The sequence below is a fragment of the Engystomops pustulosus genome, chromosome 3, assembly GCF_040894005.1.
Source record: "Engystomops pustulosus chromosome 3, aEngPut4.maternal, whole genome shotgun sequence".
Lineage (NCBI taxonomy): Eukaryota > Metazoa > Chordata > Amphibia > Anura > Leptodactylidae > Engystomops > Engystomops pustulosus.
The window spans coordinates 100,040,504-100,063,454 of NC_092413.1; the positions used below are offsets into that span (position 1 = coordinate 100,040,504).

Below are 22,951 nucleotides of genomic sequence, written 5' to 3' on the forward strand. Positions count from 1 at the left end.
CACTTGATTTTAAAAAAATAATGTAATCTTCATTATCAATGATCGACATTTGTGCAACATTTGTAGGGGGTACACCATACCCCTAGAACAGTCTTTTACTAAATTACTAAAGTATATGAGAATAAAAACCTTTATTTAGCAAAAAACGTGAAAATCATAATTAGAAATAAGCAATGACTGCAGCATAGAAAAAGATAATATTGGGTTTACATCAGGAACTGGGCTGGCCATTTCATTGTTTCAATTAACTGCTTTACCAGTTTTGCAGTGTGACAGGAGGCATTGTCCCGCATGAAAATTATTAACTGATTGAGAGATGAATGCATGGAAGGAACCACAAGTTGTCAGAGAAGATTCTGACACACTTGCATTCGTTCTGCCATGAAGCTGTATGAGTGTTCCAACTCCTGCTGTAGAAAACATTTCCCAAACCAGAAAACTTCCTCCATCACCTTTCACTGACTTCTTTACACACTTTGGGTTCAGTCTTTCCCCAGTATTTCGATGAACATATTGGGGCCGATTTACTTACCCGGTCTCGTTGCCATCCGGCGGTCCGTTGTCCGATTAGGATTCGGGTCCGGCACGATTCACTAAGATCGTGCGCTTGAGTTCCTGCATGTGTCACTTCTGCGTCGAGGTCTGCCAGAGTTCACCTTCTTGTTCCCGGTGCATGTGAGTGCTTGATCTTGCAACACAATTCCTTTTTTAAAATATGCGGTTTGTCTGAATACGCCGCGTTGTCCGACGGCCACACCCCCCGATTTCTGTCGCATGCACAATCTGATCGCGTGCGGCAAAAACCCAGGGCAATTCGGCGCAAAACAGAAATGATCACGAAATCCGACAAATGTGTAGTGTTTGGACCTTTAGTAAATGTACCCCAATGTTTCCATCGAACACAAATAAATTAAACTTGCTTTCATCACTAAAATGAACTCCGCTGCCCACATACCATGCTCCTCAGAAAAGGTGAGTCTAGCCTTTTGATTCCTTCTGCTAATTAGAGGGTTGGTCACTGTAGAGTGGGCTTTCAGACCAAATGTTCTTAAACATTGTGAAACTGTATGTCAAGACAGATCCTTAATCTGGCAAGCAATTCTCTTTTGCATTTGTCTTTCGATGGCAATTACCGTATATACTCGAGTATAAGCCGACCCGAGTATAAGCCGAGACCCCTAATTTTACCACCAAAAACTGGGAAAACCTATTGACTCGAGTATAAGCCGAGGGTGGGAAATGGATTAGTCACAGACCCCCCCCCCCAGTATATAGCCAGCCAGCCCCCTATAGTATACAGCCTGCCCCCAGTAGTATACAGCCATCCCAGCCTGCACCCAGTAGTATACAGCCACCCAGCTTGCCCCCAGTAGTATACAGCACTGCCCAGCTTGCCCCCAGTAGTACACAGCACTGCCCAGCTTGCCCCCAGTAGTATACAGCACTGCCCAGCTTGCCCCCAGTAGTTTACAGCACTGCCCAGCTTGCCCCCAGTAGTATACAGCACTGCCCAGCTTGCCCCCAGTAGTATACAGCACTGCCCAGCTTGCCCCCAGTAGTATACAGCACTGCCCAGCTTGCCCCCAGTTATATACAGCACAGCCCAGCTTGCCCCCAGTTGTATACAGCACAGCCCAGCTTGCCCCCAGTAGTATACAGCACTGCCCAGCCTGCCCCCAGTAGTATACAGCACAGCCCAGCCTGCCCCCAGTAGTATACAGCCCAGCCTAGCATTAAAAAAAATAATAAACTTATATACTCACCCTCCGGTGGCCCCGATCTGCAGCGCTGCTCCCCCGATGTCCGCGCGGGTCCTCTTCTGGCTTCCGCGCCCGTCTTCTGTACATCGCGCTGGGCGCCGCCATTGCTGTCTCCCAGGCGGCGCCTAGTATGACGTCATCAGCGGCGCCCGGGAGACAGCAATGGCGGCGCCCAGCGCGATGTACAGAGGGCAGAAGAGGCGCCGGGAAGCCAGAAGAGGACATCGGGGGAGCAGCGCTGCAGAAGAGGACATCGGGGGAGCAGCGCTGCAGAAGAGGACATTGGGGGAGCCAGAAGAGGACATCGGGGGAGCAGCGCTGCAGATTGTGGGATTCCAAATAAGCTTGTGATGTTATATTCTTGAAATTACAGGCTTGGAACAACCAACTTCTCTTGCTATGGCTGACAGAGTTAACAAGGGCGGGGACAAGGCCTTTTGGTGCTCTGATCCTGAGGGGAAAAATAAAATGCTCCCCTCATTAAAAATAATAAGACTGAATTTAATAGGCCGACTACTATGAAATTATCTACAAAAAGTCCTACCAATAGTAAATATAGCACAAATAAAAAAAATAAGTTCTCCACCAAAATACTACACATATATACTTTATCTGAAATGTATATACCACAAATATAAATATATACCTGCAATAAATATGCAAAACACATAGATACCAATGACTGTAGCGGGCCGTGAATGACAGCGAGCGGCACTTCAGACTGGACGTTGCACAATAGACGCACTTTGGGTTATGGGGGGGTTTGTAACAAGGGACACTGGGGCATCTATGCACATGCGTAGAGCAGAGGGTTGCTGGCTGTGTAGGTGCAATATGTGTTATTTGTGGCCCACATTTACATAGAGACACACACATCTCACAGCACACAACAATTTCCCTTGAGTACTGATGTAGCATTCTTAGGCGCCGCTGAATATACAGTCATGGCCAAAAGTTTTGAAATTACACAAATATTATATTTTCACATGATCTGTTGCCCTCTGGTTTATCTCATTGTCTCTGTGTTTGTCAGATGTTTTTTTTATCACATACAGAAATGCAAGTGAAATCATATTATGAGTAACAAAAGCTTTTATTGACAGTTAGAATGAGTTAATGCAGCAAGTCAATATTTGCAGCGTTGAGCCTTCTTCTTCAGGACCTCTGCAATTCTCCGTGGCATGCTCTCAATCAACTTCTGGACCAAATCCTGACTAATAGCAGTCCATTCTTGCACAATCAATGCTTGCATTTTGTCACAATTTGTTGGTTTTTGTTTGTCACCCGTCTCTTGATGATTGGCCACAAGTTCTCAATGGGATTAAGATCTGGGGAGTTTCCAGGCCATGGACCCAAAATCTCTATGTTTTGTTCCCTGAGCCATTTAGTTATCACCTTTGCTTTATGGGAAGGTGCTCCATCATGCTGGAAAAGGCATTGTTGATAACCAAACTGCTATTGGACGGTTGGGAGAAGTTGTTCTTGGAGGACATTCTGGTACCATTCTTCATTCATGGATGTATTTTTAGGCAAGACTGGGAGAGAGCCGATTCCCTTGGCTGAGAAGCAACCCCACACTTGAATGGTTGCAGGATGCTTTACAGTTGGCATGAGACAAGACTGGTGGTATTGCTCACCTTGTCTTCTCCGAACAAGCTGTTTTCCAGATGTTCCAAACAATCGGAAACGGGATTCATTAGAGAAAATGACTTTACCCCAGTCCTCAGCAGTCCACTCCCTGTACCTTTTGCAGAATACCAGTCTGTCCCTGATGTTTTTTCTGGAGAGAAGTGGCTTCTTTGCTGCCCACCTTGACACCAGGCCTTGCTCCAAGAGTCTCTGCCTCACAGTGCATGCAAATGCACTCACACCTGCCTGCTGCCATTCCTGAGCAAGCTCTGCATTTCTGGTACCTCGATCCCGAAGCTGAAACACTTTTAAGAGACGGTCCTGGCGCTTGCTGGTCCTTCTTGGGTGCCCATGAGCCTTTTAGGCAACAATTGAACCTCTCTCCTTTAATTCCTTGATGATGCGATAGATTGTTGACTGACGTGCAACTTGTTAGATGCGATACTCTTTCCTGTTAGGCCAGTTTTGTGAGGTGAAATGATGACTGCATGTGTTTCTTTAGAGATAACCATGGAATAACAGAAGAGAAACACTTTTTCCTTTTAAAGTGTCCAGTGGTGTGATTCTTACCTAATCATGACAGATTGATCTCTAGCCTTGTCCTCATCAACACCCACACCTGTGTTACTGGAGCAATCACTGAAACGATGTTAGCTGCTCTTTTTAAGGCTGGCCTGTAATGAAGTTGAAATGTGTTTTGGGGGAAAAACCGGTAATTACTCACCGGTAATTGTGTTTCCTTGAACCACGACAGCACCCAACCAGAGAGAGGGATCCGCCCCCAGGGACAGGAAACCCAGACTTCAAATTCTGCGGTACGCCCCATCTCCTTCAGTGGATTACAGAGACTGTATGGGACTTAATGTTCTTGATTAATTCTGACCACCGTGTCATTCAGTATCACTTTCAATGAGAGAATCTCACACCTCTGTGACACACACATAACACTGAACACCCAAGTGTGAAAAAGAATTTACAAGGGAGGGAATAACCAGGGTGCTGTCGTGGTTCAAGGAAACACAATTACCGGTGAGTAATTACCGGTTTCCCCCTCTCACCACGACAGCACCCAACCAGAGAGAATAACATAGATGAAATCCTTAGGGAGGGATAACCGAAGAAAGAACCCTTCGCCCAAAGGAAAGCTCCTGTGCACCTGCTACATCTAGCCTATAGTGCCTATAGAAAGTGTGTGGAGAAGACCAGGTGGCAGCCTGACAAATCTGATTAACCGACACCTCTCTAAATTCTGCCCATGAGGAAGAAACTGCTCTAGTGGAATGGGCTTTTAGACCTTCTGGTATCGGCTGACCGGCTGCTAAATAAGCGGAGCTAATGGCTTGCCTAATCCATCTAGCTATAACTACCGCTGAGGCCTTCTGCCCCCTGTTCTTGCCACCAAAAAGAACAAAAAGACTATCAGATTTTCTCCAATCTCTAGTCCTATCCAAATAAAGCTCAATGGCCCTCTTAACATCCAACTTGTTAAACTCTCTCTCCCTATCCGTAGAAGGGTTACTACAGAAGGATGGGAGCCTGATCTCCTGGGATCTATGGAATCTAGAGACTACCTTTGGTAAAAAGGCCGGGTCTGTCATCAGAACTACCCTGTCATCCAAGATCTTGAGAAAAGGCGCTCTACATGACAGAGACGATATCTCTCCAACCCTACGGGCTGAAGTGATAGCTACCAAAAATACAACTTTAATGGTCAGCCATTTTAGTGAACAAGACTCCAGGGGCTCAAAAGGGTCTCTTATCAGATAATTTAATACCAGAGTGAGGTCCCAGGGGGGCACCGTACATCTCCTAAAGGGGGTCATACGAGATGCCGCTTTTATGAACCGAGCTATCCAGGGATGAGAGGCTAAAGGAGACTCAAACAGGGAGCTAAGAGCAGAGATCTGAACTTTAAGGGTGGCAGGTTTTAGGCCCTTATCTAATCCTGCTTGCAGGAAATCTAATATCTTAGCTATATTTGGATGAGCTAAGTCTATTTTATCTGGGGCACAAAAATCTGAGAATACTCTCCAGACCCTGAAATAGATTTTAGAGGTAACTACTTTTCTACTCTTCTGCAGGGTTGTAATTACCTTGTCCGAGAGGCCTTTTTCCCTCAAGATGCGCCTCTCAAATTCCAGGCCGTCAGATGGAGGTTCGTAATCTGCGGGTGGAATACTGGGCCCTGGGAGAGGAGATCGTGACTCTCTGGGAGGATCCAAGGGTCTGATATCGATAGCTCTCTCAGTACCGAGAACCATGCCCTCCTGGGCCAGAAGGGGGCTATAAGAATAACTCTGGCTTGGTCTTGCCGTATCTTCTTCAGAACCCTTGGAAGAATAGACAGGGGTGGAAATGCATATGCTAGGCTGAAGTTCCACCTGATTGAGAAGGCATCCAGACTTAAAGATCGGTCTCTCGGGTCTAGGGAGCAGAAGAGCCTGACCTGTCTGTTCTTTCTTGTGGCGAATAAATCCACTTCTGGTTGACCCCAAAGCCTGGTTATCTTGGAGAACACCCTCCGATTCAGGGACCACTCTCCTTGACGTAAGAGATGACGACTTAGGAAGTCTGCCTGCAGGTTGTCCTTGCCCCTTATATGAACCGCCGATATTGATCTTAGATTGGCTTCCGCTAGTTCTAGAATCTGATGCGAGAGGTTCATTAAGGACCCGCTTCGGGTACCTCCCTGGCGATTCACGAACGCCACCGCTGTGACATTGTCCGAGGCAATCTTCAGGTCTGTCCCCCGAATCATCGGCAGAGCTTGTCTGATCGCCTGCAGGATGGCCTCTAGTTCTCTGTGATTTGAGGACTTTTTCCTGGAATCTTCGTTCCATGATCCCTGGAATAAGAGGCCCCTGACCTGGGCTCCCCAACCCGTAGAGCTTGCATCCGTAATCATGGATAGAGGGTTCTCCTCTCTCCAAGGCCGGCCTGCCTGGAGGTTCTCCTCTCTTAGCCACCATCTCAGGGAATCCAGGATCTGTTGAGGAAGTGTAATCCTCTGGTCCAAGGAGGACTGGTCCCCCCTCCAGTTCTCCAACATGAAGAGCTGTAAGGGCCTTGCGTGATACATCGCCCAAGACACCGCTGGGATTGCCGCTGTAAAGAGACCCAGAGTCCTCATAATGTCCCTTATGGTAGGGGATGGCTGTCTGTACAGCCTCTCCACCGAGGTTACTATCTTCACCACCTTGTCCTGAGGAAGGAAAGATCTCTGCTGAGTGGAATCTAATGTGATGCCGAGAAATATCTTTGATCTGGCCGGAGTGAGGGAGGACTTTTTCAGATTTACCATCCAGCCCAGGCGATGTAGGATCTTCATCACCACCTTTATTAAGATCTGCAACTCTTCTGCCGAACCTGCTATCAGCAGGAAGTCGTCCAGATATGGCACAAAGATGCCCTGATATTTCCGTATGTAGGCTCCCACCTCCGATATTAGTTTTGTGAAAACTCTCGGTGCTATCGCCACTCCAAAGGGCAGAGCCCTGAATTGGAAGTGCTCTATCTTGCCGTCCATCCTCACCGCCACTCTCAGGAATCTCTGACTGTCCGGATGAATAGGGACGTGGTAATAGGCATCCGCTAAGTCTATGGAAGCCATAAAACAATCTTGAAAGAGCAGGTTTACGGTTGACCTTATCGATTCCATCTTGAACTTTTCCACTTTTAGGTAGCAGTTTAGTGGTTTTAAATTTATAATGGTCCGGAATGTTCCGTCCGGTTTCTTTATAAGGAACAGGGTTGAATAAAATCCTGTCCCTCGATCCTGCAGTGGCACCTGCCGTAGCACCTCCTTTTCCAATAGGGATCTTACTTCGGTCTCTAGAGCCTGTCTTTCTGCTCTTCCGGCCACTGAGGTTATCTTGAAACGCTGTGGGGGAGGGGATAGAAAAGGTAATTTTAGGCCATCTTGTATGATCCCCAAAATCCACTTGCTCCCTGAAATCTTGCTCCACTCCGCCTTGAACAGGGAGAGCCTTCCCCCCACAGGACCCCTGGCGTCATTGCTGACCGGGACGTTTACTGGAATCCTGAGGCCGGGAAAACATGAATCCCTTAGACCTCCTAGAGGGTCGCCACCCCTCCTTCTTGTCTCCGGATCTCTGAGGAGATCTAAATCGTCGTGAGGGGCGAAAAAACTTCCTCTCTTGAGGCCTTGTACTAGGAAAACCTCTCTTCCTGTCAGCTGCCTTTTCCAAGATGTTGTCTAGTGCAGACCCAAACAAGAATTCCCCTTCACAAGGAATACTACATAGATGACTTTTAGATGGGAGGTCACCTGTCCAGTTCTTCAGCCATAAGGCTCTTCTGGCAGAATTAGATAAGGCTACCGATCTTGCCGATAACCTTAAGGCGTCCACCGAGGCATCGGCTAAGAAGGCAGAGGCCTTCTGTGCAGTGGTAACCTCCGAGATGAGATGTGACCTGGATGCACCAGCCTTAATCTTCTCCTCTAGCTGGGAAAGCCACACAAAAAGAGACCTAGAAACGCATGTAGCTGCGACATTGGGTTTGAATGCGCCCGCTGCTGCCTCCCAGGAACGCCTTAAGAAGCCATCTGCCTTCTTATCCATAGGATCTTTAAGCACACCTGAATCCTCCACTGGAAGCGCACTCTTTCTAGACACTTTAGACACGGCAACATCTACCTTTGGCGCCTTGTCCCAAATCTCTGTCTCCTTCTCAGGAAAGGGATACTTCCGCTTCATAGCTCTAGGGATAAAAACCTTCTTGTCTGCCTTGCGCCATTCTGCCTGGATAAGGGAGGAAATATTCTCATGGATAGGAAAAACCTTTCTCTTCTTTTCTCCTAGACCCTGGAACATAACGTCTGTTACAGAGCGTTCTTCTTTTTCATCTTCTAATTCCATAGTTGATCTTACTAATTTTATTAGATGATCAATATCCTCTATAGGAAATAGGGGTCTGCCTGACCTGTCCTCCTCCTCTGACTCAGATGATTCTCCCGAACTAGGGCCAGAATCCTCAAGTTGCCTGGAAGTGCCTGGGGAATTCTCTGACCTGAGGGACCTCCTTATTTCTTGCACAGAACTACGCACCTCCTGCTGGATTAGCATACGCATGGATTCAAACAAGGTAGACTGCTCTTGTGCTAACAGGCGCTGAACACACTGGTCACAGTTAGGTTTTAAATAAGAGTCAGGCAGATTATCTCCACAGATTCTACATGCATGATGTTTAGACTTTACAGTGGCTTTCCCCTTACGAGATTCTTCCCTCTAAAATAAGAATCACATAAGACATCATCAGAACCAGTTTAAAGGCATGGTAAGGCCACACTCACCAATCAGCGGACCATCCCCCTACTCAAACTTTACCGTAGCGGTGTCCACCGACTCTCTACCACCTTCATTGGAACTCATCCTATTCAGTGGTGAGGATACAGCTCCGTTTCCATCCACGACTGGAGCAACTCCTGTGGCTGGCTGTGGGTGCTAGAAACAACACACAGGACTCCTGTGTGGGATCTCCTTTTAAAATCACCGCGTCTGACGTCATCTCCCATGTGGACGCTGGGCGGCGCGTCACTTCCGGTCCTCACCGGAAGTGGAGTCGGCGCCATTTTGGGGAAGACCATCGCAGAGGAAGAGGCCAGCGCTCAGCCGCCCTTCCACACACACGCCTCCACTTCGGATCGGAGGCGTGCCGGAGTCCGCCCGCACCCACAGACTGCGCTGCACCTCGCAGCATTCACTTCTCCACCGCCGCCGAGTGACCACCCTCCGGTAAGCCTCGGCGGGGGACCTGTGCAGCCACCTGGGGGTACCTGGGACTCCCATTCCCCCCTTTCACCGCGACTCCTGAGCCTCACCGAGACTCACTGGATCCCCCGTCAGGGACAGGAAACCACTGAAGGAGATGGGGCGTACCGCAGAATTTGAAGTCTGGGTTTCCTGTCCCTGGGGGCGGATCCCTCTCTCTGGTTGGGTGCTGTCGTGGTGAGAGGGGGAAAGTTCATTTTCTAGGCAAATATTGACTTTGCAATTAATTGCTGTTAAGCTGATCACTCTTTATAACATTCTGGAGTATATGCAAATTGCCATTATAAAACCTGATTTTTGTCAAATTTGTAAAATTTTGTATCATTTTCAAAACTTTTGGCCATGACTGTACTCTACTTACTCTCTGTCGGACTGTTGTAAGATTTTTCAATCTATTTTTTCTTTTTCAGCCCCAATTTTTACAGCACTGTATTTCCCCATCTATCTGAAGATAAATTGAACGTCCAGTAGATGGAACCATACAATTGTGTTCCCACCTATACTTACATGTTATAAGCCTATGTCAATGAATTCACGTACATCATGTATTCTGTGCTCACCTATAGAATCATCCTTACAATGAAAGCATCTATATCCCTATGTCATTTATTAGATTACTTAGTATGTGTTTTGTGTTTATATTTCAGTGTTTGATAAAGGCTGCTATGTCAGTCGAAAACGTTTACATGAAAATTGGCTGTGTATCCTATTAAAAACCTTAAACTGCATGTTGGTATGCTTGGATTACATATTCACGCATAACCATAACTACACTTAACTCATAGATATATAGACCTGCATTAAATATACTGCACATTTGCGCTGTCTTCAGACAGGCACAGACATTGCTTACGTTCAAAATATATAGGCCTGGTACATCCTGGTAGGTGGAGGCCCCTGTGCGCAAAATCTGGTGGGGGCCCCCACTGAATGTAGCCCAGACAGTGGTATATATTCTAAATCATCATTAATAGCCTAAACTTTCTCCTACTTACATGCTAGCCTAGCTGCTGGGCTAAATGGCACAGAGAAAGTAGTATGCATGTCCCATGAGACACTTCTTCCCTGAGAGTTCTCTCACCTCCTCTCAAAGATTGGGCCAAGTGATCTTTGAAGAAGTTAACTTAACATTGGTTGGCTAGTAACCAGTTCAGCCAACCAGTGTGAGGCACTAAGAGGAGGGGGGGCTGCTCAGTGCTGGTGGGGGCCTCCTTATGAGTAAAGTTAATATGGCCCTGGGTGGCAGCTGTGTAAATCAAACAAATAAGATGCCTAAATATCGCTGATCCTCTGCACACATATAAACAAGGTGGGTCACACATAACTCACAGTGACCTCACAGTAAGCACATTCTAAATACTGTCTCTGGACTCTACCATGACAACTATAATAAAAACATCACTGTCATCATGACAACAGGGAAATAAATGAAAAAGTGAATAGGAAAGTGGTCAAAAAAGGTTTAAATAAAGTAATAATAATAGTAATAATAGCAAATTATTATCCTCAAAGGGAAAACAATGTGTCGCAATCTGATATAAGACACATAGGGGCACATTTACTTACCCGGCCCATTCGCGATCCAGCGGCGCGTTCTCTGCACAGGATTCGGGTCCGGCTGGGATTTAAGATGGTAGTTCCTCCGCCGTCCACCAGGTGGCGCTGCAGCGCCGAAAATAATCTTAACGCCCCGGAATGCACCATCCCATAGAAGGTGAAGGTGAGCGCTCCCCAAGCGACACATTTTCGGTTTTTAAATGCGGCGGTTTTTCCGAATACGTCGGGTTTTCGTTCGGCCACGCCCCCCCCATTTCTGTCGCGCGCATGCCGGCCCCGATGCGCCACAATCCGATCGCGTGCGCCAAAAACCCGGGGCAATTCATGTACAAGCGGCGCAAATCGGAAATATTCGGGTAACACGTCGGGAAAACGCGAATCGGGCCCTTAGTAAATGACCCCCATAGAGTCGGATCCGTGATGGGCACTTGAGACCTCGGCTCCTACCAGCCTGTAAGCAAGCCGAAGTGGATCCAGACAGCAACTGACACCATCTGGGATGGGCAAAAACCAGACTGTCCTAGACCAATATCGGAAGAAGAAGCTCCATAGACTAAAGTCATATGACTAAAGCCCGAAAGGTCTGAAACCCATCATCCGAGCATCTATTTTTTCATGAATGTAGCTGTTTAATCATGGACCAATAAAGGATTCACATTGATTTGTACAAACAAGTGAGTGCCGACCTCAACCATTTCCAAGTCTTAATTTTCAATGACCTTTGCTACATTCAATGTCAGGGGCTTCAACGAGCCGTGTAAGAGAAGACAAATATAATATTGGGAACTTGTTTAAACTGCTGTCACATTGGTATAAGACTCTCTTTTTGCACATAGTTAATTCTGAAGTGTCACCGATGTGCTGGAGGTGCAAGGGGGAGGAGGGCAACTACCTCCATCTGTGGTGGATGTGCCCAGATATGAAGCCCTTTTGGGATAAGGTGTTGAACAATATAGAAGATATATGTGGGGTATGCATATCTAGTACCTACTCTGGTGCCTGACTGAAGTGTTTCAACCAAAGCGGCATGACCTGCCTACACACCTTTTGATGGCAGCCAGGCAACCTATACCTAAGCTCTGGAAACAAGAATCAGCCCGCTCAATAGGATTCTGGGAAGCTAAGGTAAGGCAAATCTACAGATTGGAGGAGCTTGTCTGAGCTTGGGGGACAGACAAAAATTCCTCAAGAAATAAGGGAATAGTAGGTGGAAGAGGAGACCCCCCTTTTTTTCTCTCTTAGCCCCTCTTTCTCTCCTCTCATCTTCCCTCCCCCCTTCCTGCCCAGAAACACTTACATAATGTTTGATTACACAATGTTTGATTACAATTTTTTACAGGAAGCCAAGGCAATGCTGAAAAAAGGTGTTTAAAGGGAATCTGTCACTAGGAGACCCATTTGTAGCACTCCCCCAGTCCCCACAGAGCATAGTACATACACTGCCAAAGTGTTTTTGTATAAAAAATAGGTTTTACAGAAAAAAAGATATGTTATGTTGTACCTTTCATTAGCATCTGCTGTGTGACTAGGCAGTTGCCAATTGGGAGGGGCTGGAAAGGAGCAGTTCCCCCCACCCTTGGGAAACATGTGACCTTTTCAAATATATGAATAACTCCCCACACTCGGGATTGGCTGTAGAGGAGCAGGGGGGCGTCGCTAAGCCCAGTGATGGGTGTTTTCATATATTTGAAAAGGTCACACGGAGAAACAATTTCCCAAAGGTGGGGGGGGGGGTAACTGCTCCTTTCCAGCCCCTCCCAATTGGCAACTGCCTAGTCACACAGCAGATGCTAATGAAAGGTACAATATAACATACAAAAACACTTTGGCAGTGTATGTACTATGCTCTGTGGGTACTGGGGGAGTGCTAAAAATGGGTCTCCTGGTGACAGGTTCCCTTTAAGTCATTATTGTCATTATGAATATAATTGGGCGTCTGTCACGGGAGCAGAGATATAGAGTGAGTGGGGTTGTCGACACCACTTGGCCTCGATTTTCAACAGTTCGGACTTCAGAAGTGTACTTTATTCAGTTCAGACTGTGCTTAGTCAATAGACTGTGAGAGTTTATACCTCCCTCAACTTTGTATATGAGCAGTATGAGTTGCGCTGCCCCCTGACCATATGTGCCTATGTCTTATGCCTTATGTCATGCTGTGTTTTTATTGTTATGAGAAAAGGAATAAAAAGAGTTTTAAAACAAAAGCATAAAACACATAATACATAAAAGTACCTAGAGATACACAATATGGGATTGGTAGCTGATAGGATAGCTGCAGGCTGGAGAAAGCAAGTCTGGGGTGGTTACAGCTGGAGAAAGATGGAGGATGGGGGGAATCGGGATACAGGAAAGAGGGGGGAATGGGAGTGAAAGCAGGAGAAAGAGGGCGGAATGAGGTACAGGATGGAGAAACATGGTAGATTGGGGTTAGGTGCAGATTGGAGAAAGAAGGGGCATGGGGTGCAGGCTAGAGAAAGAAGGGACATGGGGTGAAGGCAGGAGAAAGAGGGGGCATGTTGTGCAGGCTAGAGAAAGAAGGGACATGGGGTGAAGGCTGGAGAAAGAGGGGGCATGTTGTGCAGGCTGGAGAAAGAGGGGGCATGGGGTGCAGGCTGGAGAAAGAGGGGACGTGGAAGTGCAAGCTGGAGAAATTAGCTAACAAATGTAAAATTGAAACCCCTTTTTAAATATATTATGGTATTAATTGGTGAAGAGAAATCTTACTAAAATGATAAAAGCTGAATTTAAAAGAGCTGTGTATATCAATGTAGAAAACTGCATAAATCTCACATTTTGTACATAAAAGGAGTAATATAATGTTGATTTGTTGACCGGTCATCATGGTTATGGTGTATCAATAACAGATTATTTAAATATGTAATAATTTGTGGAATAAAATTGTCAGAGACCTCTATTTCCTAAACATTTGATTTGAGGTGAGGGAGTTCAAGGATAATAAATTAAGTGAAGACAGTCATTGTCATGATATCATGCTTTTGATAATGAACAAATGATTGTATTATGCAGGAGGCAGAAAAAATTTATGTTGAGTTATTACCGGTCTATTGTTATTCATGTGGTCATTGGTTTGGCTTACCCTTGGATTGAAATGGTCACATCAAAGAAGCTTCACTGGCGTGAGAACTGGTCACTGCTGGCTAGATAGTTCATGGATTTATTATTCAGGACGGTTCCCATGATTGTCCGAGACTGCTTGGTATAATCCCCATTCTCCTGCATAATATGCTGAAAGTTTAATGATCCAACTATGATTTGCTAACATGATCATGGGAACTTGATGGTTTGTTGGTGTCATACAATAAGAAAGTCAAGTGAAGTTCATTTTCTGGTAGCATCAAGTTGGAAACTCTCTGAAACTTCCCAAAAAATCCATATTTTTAGAATGTCTCTGTCTGTTCAGTATGATAGCCCCATGATGTATAAATTTCCATCTATGATTTACTAATGTCATATGTCAACATGAATATTTGTTGATATCATACAATGAGCATACATACTCTTTACAATGACTTTATTAGGTAGCTGCTTCAACCCTCTTCTGCTACATAAAAAGACAGTTTTTTCTGCAAGGTGTGCAGGGCAGGGCTGCTGTCAGAACAGTACTGGCAGTATTGCTACCAGGGGCCTAGTCACATGAGGGGGGGCAATGGAAGTAATAGTACTCAAGCCAACAGAAAAGGCTGCAACCAATGTTCCCTTTGCCCTGTCTTTCAGCTTAGGGCATTGAGGATGGAAGCGATGAAGGGAAGGAACACGATAAGTTCTTATTTATTTATTACTGGGGGCAATATATATCATGATTTATCATGGGGACCCTATGTACCCTACATCTGCATCATTATATGCATCAAATGTTATCAAATAACTTGAGTTTTGTGTTATATTTGCAGTTTGCATCTTTAGGATATGTAGCGTCTCGAAAAGTATGGAAACATTAAAACTATAGCCTTCAAAAAACATTTTTTTTTTTATTGTTTCACTAACACTAACATGAATATATTGCCCTCAAAATGTTATACTAAATGTTCCTACCTGCTGTCTTGAGTTCACCCCTCATACCAAAATAAAAAAGTATTATAACATACAAGAGTATTTTCGATCACGGATTGTGAATGTAATTCTGTATATCTGTGGAGGCCCCTCTCATCTCTTTTCAATGCCACTTTATAAAATGTGTGAAATGATTGGTGCGGCATGCTTCTAAATGTCATGGTGGGTGAGGGTAGTCCATGCATGTGGTTATATTAATGATGAAAATGGATTACAAATGTACAAACAGGCCGAGGCAGAATGCTTGGAATTTCGTTGTGGCTTTTCTCTTAACAAGAAGATAGCCTCCAGACAAAAAGCATTTCACTTAGATCAAAGTTTTCAAAGCCAGCATTGTACTAACCCTAAAGATGTTGGAAGGATGCCGTCATATCATTTTATGAAATTTACTCACACGATGCACACACACAAACGGTATGGAGATTATATCCACATTCTTCTCTTATTCCATCTTTCCAAAAAGATACTAATGGAAACAAAAGTAGATTCCCCTTCAACTTAGTTGCATTTGACAGCTACAGTTGATTTTAATGTAGAAAAACGAAATGACAATACCAGACTTTATGAAGCTGGACATGCAGTATTCAGTTTTATGGATTAAAAGAGTTCTACGAAAGTTAGTAAAGATGTGTGTCCCACCTTTTGGGAACAGGGGTGGTGGATACTTTTTATTCAGATGCTGTAAATAGTGATAACACATGCACAACTGTTCCTGAACAGACATGTCACATCTCCATGTTTGAGGTTTCATCAATAAGGTCTCATAATCCAAAATATTTTAGAATCATTCTCTCTACAACTCTGATTACACGTAGATGAACCGACAAGCAACCTGGGCACACCGATTGAACAAAACAACTGAGGCAAAAGACCAAGATTTGTTTAACAAAGTTGGAACAAAACCCTCTGCATGGAAGAGAAGGAAGACTACTCTTTACAAAGGCCATACTACTCTGCTATCTTCCATCTTGAACTGACTACTCTTGACGTTTCCCACCAGCTACAAACTTTATTTTCCCATGAACATCATTGACCTGGCACTTTTCTAGACTGCCTCATTCCTCTTCAACAGTACTATTAGTGACTATCACTCACACACCACCTTTTCACATCTACCCTAGATTTCCTGAGTTTCTTCTAGTTTCTTTAACCAATTCATGACCAATCAACATAAAAATACTATGCTATATACCAAATATGTAAAATGTTCATACATACTTCACTCCAGTAGCTCACAGTCCCGGGCCGATCTGACACCCACTTGTAAAATCCAATAATATTTGGACTATACTATACAGTTGTATTTCAGTATATTTACAAATGATCATAACCCTAGGGGACCTGAAAATAATTGCAAAAAATTAAAATAAAAAAGTTTTCAAAAATGTGCACGAGAATGCATATAAAAATTTATAAACAAATAAAATCATACAAAAATATTATTACTGTAGCTAAGTAGCTCCTATGGGTACTGGAGCCCAGACAACCCTGGCTTCAGGCATGTACAAGTGAGAGTTTGATTAGATAAAGTCCATCTACGAGAGGGTCCCATTGTTAGTTTAAAACAATATTCTTTTATTCATTGCTTTATAAAAAAAAAAAACATACATATGACTTGTTACGGAGGCAAGCAAGACATTCCTCGGTTGAGTACTCTTATAACTGGGACAGAAGTTCAAGTGGTCAAGCAAAAGCTGCACCAATTAATGGCCTAAGCGGTCAAAATTAAGCGTTCATGTGACCACCAATACCAGCTAGGATTGTACAAAAAGAAGCCAATGAACCTGGAGCATCCCTTTAAAGATGTATTCCCATGAAGACAAGATTCTTAAATATACTCAGGAAAACAAAATAACACATTCATTGTTATTAACAAAAATACAGCATTTCACAGATATAATTCCAACCTATCATTCATGGTATTTACAATTTTTGTTGCCCTGGCATTTGACTGTGAAGCTTGTGACTATGGTTGGGCAGGGCAGGGGATTCTTCTCATGAATAACTTCTCCTGTCTGCACACTGCAGAGTGAGCTCTGCATCCTGCCCCCCCCCCCTCCTCCTGACGAGCTCAGACACAGACCCTTCCTGCCGGCAAGCAGCAGTGTGCAGAGACTTACTCTACAAGCTACAGACAGATAAGGTATGTATAGATGGGGAAGGAGGTATGGCAGTTCTGTATTGTGTTTTAAATTCATCTCATGGATCTCATCATCTCTGATCTGTCTCATCTCTCTTTCTATGTGTCAGACACTAGTACAATGTTCAGAAGGTAAATGAAAGTGTAGAAGAACCTGTACCCTGATAATCTAAGCACATTATCAGCACACAGCACAGAAGAATTATAAAGTGTCTGCTTCTGTCATAATGTTTTCCTTTGCTTAGGGTTTTATTGTGTGATACCTATAACTTTTTATATGTTCTATCAAATCTGTATTGGTATCTTGATGTGGTATATGCAAGTTTTTTACTTTAACACATAAGTACATATAGAGTTCTAATGGAGCCTATTGTATTTTTTCCAAAGTCAGAGGCAAACCGTTGATGTATAATTTTGTTCATTGACAATGTATGAGTCCTGTGTGTTCCTGAGTTTTAAATATCTATATTCTCTCTTTAAAAAAGTACCGCTAAAATAATGCAATGAGAAACATATGGCAACAGTTTAAATTAGGTTAGGCCTATACAACCACATAAATATTCTTCTGCCAGGGGAAGCATTTTTCCCATGGCAACACATAATGCAATTATTTAAATGTGGTATTGTATCAATTTTTTTTCTAGGGTCTAATAGTCTAATGAATTGATGCAGAAAGTATATTGGAAAATTGTATACTTTTTTATAATACAAACAATAACATTTTGTTTTTAGAAAAGCTGTGACACTTAAATGGGGTTTTCCACCATGAGGAAAAAAATTAACTGTACATACCCTGCCTGAAGCTGGGTCTAATAGGCTGAATGTCAGAGAAAAACTGAAAGATATAATTTAACTAATAAAATTAAATAATCGCTTCATCTACTGTGGTCCATCATTTAAAGGGGTTGTCCCATTTCAGCAAATTAATGTTATTGTTTGTATTATAAAAATGCAATGTTCCCCGGGAGACCCGGCATTTGTGGAAAGATGGGAGCAGGAGCTGGGTGTCGAGTTTGGGCCATGAGAAAAAGAGAAAATATTTATCTTTACTCACAAATTATCTTCTGCATGCTCTGCACAGGAGAAAAATTACAAAATTTTGACAAGATGCTACCGGGTTCCAACAGTCCTACACGAATTTTACCCCACAGTGTCTGACAGATGTTGGCGGTGTCATAACTCCAGAGGAACAATGTTGCATGTTTGGTGGGATTGCGCCGCTCTCAAACCTTTCTGGGACAGAGTGTTTGCTACCTACAAAAAGGTCACAGGCTGCTCAGTAGAGACCCGAGCTCAGATCAGCCTTCTGTCCATCCTCCCGGGTACAATAGGGTCACAGAAGAAGGGCCTATTGAGGTTTTTCCTCACAGCTGCCCGAATGGTCATTCCCCGTCATTGGAGATACCCCACCCCTCCTCCCTTCCTCGAGTGGATTCATGAGTTCTCCAATATTTGTCGCATGGAGGAGCTTTCGGCAGAGGTAAATCAAACCATGGAGAAATTCACTAGAATCTGGCAACCGTGGTTCTTGTTTAAAGGCACAGCAGAGTATGTAGCATTATTCGCCTGAGATGTCGGCGAGTGACAGTTGTATTGTGTCCCTATTCCATCATGTTGTCTTCCCTACCCTTGATCCCCTCTTGGTCCCCCCAGTTTCCCCCCCCCCCCACTTAAACTCCCTTCCCTTCACTCTTGGTTCCCTTTCCTTTATTATCTGTTTTATAAGGACCGTGTAGCCGGTCCTGCATTAAACGTTATTAACATAAGTAATATGTATTACTCCTGACTCTATAGTTCCACTTTTACTCTTATTCATCACTTGTCATATCCGGTCTCTAGAGTCAGTTTTTTCTGTGTAGATTCGGTGTGTTACCACCCTGCTGCAGTCTGTTTGCGGCGTGCGGAGGCTCCCGATCCACATTTGTCATTATTGGGACCTGCGTGTCCCATTGCTGTTATGATGCATACTGTCATTTGTACCAAAAATGTTTTACATTGTTTTTTCTTGAAATGTATGCTAACACTTTTCAACTAAATAAACCGTATTGAATATAAAAATGCAATGTTCCAATATACTTTCTGTATCAATTCCTCACGGTTTTCTAGATCTCTGCTTGCTGTTCTGCTATAGAAAGCTTCTATGTTTGCTTCCAGTGGACAGACATGGTCACACAGGTGCGCGGCTCGTTATAACACACAGCTCTGATTATTCTCTATGATATAACGAGCTGTGCACCTGTGTGACCATGGTCAGATTTCTGTCCACTGGAAGTAAACATAGAAGCTTTTTATACATGACAGGAAACAGAGATCTAGGAAACCATGATGAATTGATGCAGAAAGTATATTGGAAAATTGTATACTTTTTTATAATACAAACAATAACATGAATTTGCTGAAATGGAAATACCCCTTTAAGCGTTCATAGTACCACACATGTAAGTACATTAGTTGGACAGTAAAAAAGTTTAACCCCTTAATGACCTGACTCTTGTTTTCTGCATAACAAATTGCACTTCATAGTGATGGTATTTAATATTCCATGCCGTGTACTGGGAAGCAGGAAAAAAATGACAAATGCAGTGAAAATGGTGAAAAAATGCATTTGCAACGTTTTCTTGTGGGCTTGGATTTTATGGATTTCACTGTGCGTCCCAAATGACATGTCTACTTTATTCTTTGGGTTGTTGAGATCATCGAACAAACTTGTATTGATTTTATAATTTTTTCATACATTTACAACAATTAAAACATCCTGTACAAACATTTTTTTTAAAATTTTGCCATCTTCTGGAGCTAATAACTTTATTTCATACTTTGGTGTACAAAGCTGTGGGTGGTGTCATTTTTGCAACTTTTGTTGACGTTTTCAATGCTATCATTGAAAAAAAGTGCCATTTTCGAATTTGGACGCTATTTTCTGTTTCAGGGTTAAACACCGCAAAAAAAAGTTATTATATTTTGATATATTGGGCATTTTCAGACGTGGGGATACCTAATGTGTTTATGATTTTTACTGGTTATTTATATGACTTCTAGGGAAAAATGATGATAAAAAACCCTAAAAATTCAAATCACCCGATTAGAATTTTTAGTTTTTTTTATTACAATTTTTTAAAGCTATTTTAATTTATTTTTTTACTATTTTTCAGACCCCCTAGGGTACTTTAACCGTAGCTTGTCTGATCGATCCTACCATATACTGCCGTACTACAGCTGTCATAGCAACAGATTGCCGCTCCCCGTTGACGTCACGGGGTGCGATGATCTTCAGCAAGATGGCAGCCCATGAGCCGCCATCTTTTTGTAGCTGCCAGCAGCTTTGTCGGCAGCGATCAGCGGGATAATATGCAATATGCGGCAAAGACTTACCGCCTATGGAGAGGGCTCAGCAGTGTCTGGGATTTTTTTTAAACAACCTCAAAATAATCGTAGCAATAGAAAAATAATTGCAGCAGCATAGAATGGGGTAGGGGAGTAGAGAAGTAGAGTGAGTTTCTGAGATAAATCCAATGATACATGGTGTTAAACACCCACAAACAGTGATAAATTGGTTGCCCTAGTAACATTTGCAAGAAGGAAGTAAAAAAACCTTTGAGGGCTATAGGTGGAAGAGATCACTGTAGATGCCCAAATATTGAAGTTTTGGGAGCTTGAGAACCGGAAATATTGTTTTTAGGCTGGCTGTTAGTAGCCAGGATGTATGACAAACACAGTTTCACTGATGGTGGATGTCCAGCAACAAATGCTTATTTCTATATGCATTAATTGGAACTGTTTTAGTGCTTTTTGCAAAAGTACTTTTAAAAAATATGTAAATGAGGCAGAGGAGCTCAGGCCTAGAAGCTAGGAGAGTGCACATGCCCCGCTCTCTCCACGTTCTGTCCCTCTGACGTCACCGGCCTGCTCCTAGCTCCATGGCAGGATGCAGGAGGTAGGATTACACCGAGGAGGTGTGCCTGAATTACAATGCGCCGACGTCCAGAGGCACTCAGTCTGACGTCCGGGTCATTTACATTTAAAAAAAAAAAACATTTTGGGAGCAAATATGCCCTTTCTTTCTGCACTAAAAATAGTTCCAATTAGTGCATGAAGAAGCGAGCATGTAATCTACCATCAGTCAAATAGATGTCCTTTAAATAAGTCTTAAAGCTAGCATTCTTCTTGCGGGAGAACATGGATTTGGAGAAAATAATGTAATTTATAATAAGGTCATTCATAAAACTTCATATTGGAAAAATGGCTAACTTGGTTTCATGGATTAACTTCACAGGTTATCTTCTGCTGTGTTACTGGGGAATGCAATTTCAGCCTGATAATGAGATATCAGGACTTATTTTCTGGATGATTTTCTGATTTTACTTTTTCACAGAAACACAGTACAACAGCATAAGGGGTGATATATAACATATTAATAATGCTGCCTCTGCTGCAAATTCTAAGAACACAAGAGGTCACCAAGAAACAAAGGAACATATAAAAAAAGCACAAGGTCACAGGCTTAATAGATTTATTCAGGTCACTGAGCTCTGAGGTGGCTTCTAATATTCCTGATAATATTCCTGATAACTTGCTAGAAGATATTTTTGAAACTTCAATCCCCTAGTGATTGACGCTTACTCAATAAAAATCATTTTTAACCCCTTACTTTACAATTTTACTCAGTTTTATTGCTGTTTTAGCTCCAGTCACTCCCTAGGCTGCTCAGAGTGAAATTTCACAGGGGGGACTTTCTAAGCAGACACTTTATGATCTTTGTATCACTATGAGGTGTGGAGACAATCTGGTTACATTATCAGTGTACATGTTAATCTACACTTTCATTTAGCTTCTGAACATTCTCTTGTATGACACATAGAAAGAGAAATAAGTCAGATCAGAGATGAGAGATGATGAGAACCATGAAATGCATATAAGACATGACATTCTCGGCACTGCTATCACAGCCATAAAATACGCTGTTAGCTCTTCTGTGCCTCCCTTCCCCTCCCCTGGATAAAGACCTTATCTTTCTGTAGCCTGTAGCTTTACTCTCCTCACGCTGCTTGCCGACAAGAAGTCTGTGTAAGTGTGAGCTCGCCTTGGAATGGCTTGGTAGGGTGAGGGCTCAAGGCAGAGAGGAGCTTAATTCAGACAGTAGGATAATGTATCCTGCCCAACCCAAGACTTCTGATTTACAGTCGGATCCTGGGGCAACTGAAGTTGTACACACCAGGACTGATAGAGACAGGTTGGAATTATGTGAAATACCGTATTTTTGTTAATAACAGAGTAGAGTATTTGTTATTTTGTTATTCTGCATATATTTAAGAATCCTGTCTTCCTTTGAATACTCCTTTATCTTCAGTAAGTAAATGATGATGCTTCCTGTTGCATGAAAGCAAGAAGACAGCAAGCATAAATCTAGAAAACCATGAAGAATTTATACAGAAAGTATATTGCATACATTTTCATTACACAAACAATATCAATTATTTGCTGGAATGTCCTTAAAGTGGACAACCTCTTCAATACTAAGCTTCCCTCTTTTAATAGGTCTGTATAATCTGACGCCCATGCATGCTCCATCAGGATTTCTGGGGAAGAAACAAGTTTTCCAAAGTGGTAAAAAGAAAACTATGCCTCAGTGGGATCCTCAGTGGGCAATAGATGAGCAGTGCATCTTTGAGAAGCAAGAAAGACATGTGTCAAGTAGCCATAATTGTCAACAATATTTTATTAAAGTTTATGCAAAACAGGAAACTCAAATGGACAAAAATATAAAAACAATTAAAACACAAAAATGCAGATCAACTGCCTTTGTGACCAGACATAGCAGGTAATGTCATATGACAGTGGTGGCGAACCTATGGCACGGGTGCCAGAGGCGGCACTCAGAGCCCTTTCTGTGGGCACCCGGGCCATTGCCCCAGCACACCAGTCCGGACTCAAAGAATCTTCCTGCAGTTCCAAGCAACTTAAAAGATGCCGCTTTCACTCATACTTTGATACTTACTTCGCTA

General features: G+C 43.3%; 1 long non-coding RNA gene across 1 annotated transcript in view; it reads left to right on the forward strand.

Moving 5' to 3' along the window:
• Window positions 1-16,147, forward strand: part of LOC140121686 (uncharacterized) — a 44,633-nt gene extending 28,486 nt beyond the window's left edge. Inside the window, exon 4 of the long non-coding RNA XR_011854157.1 lies at window positions 15,625-16,147. This is a non-coding gene — a long non-coding RNA (uncharacterized lncRNA). The remainder of the gene's footprint in view (window positions 1-15,624) is intronic.
• Window positions 16,148-22,951: the final 6,804 nt, after the last annotated feature.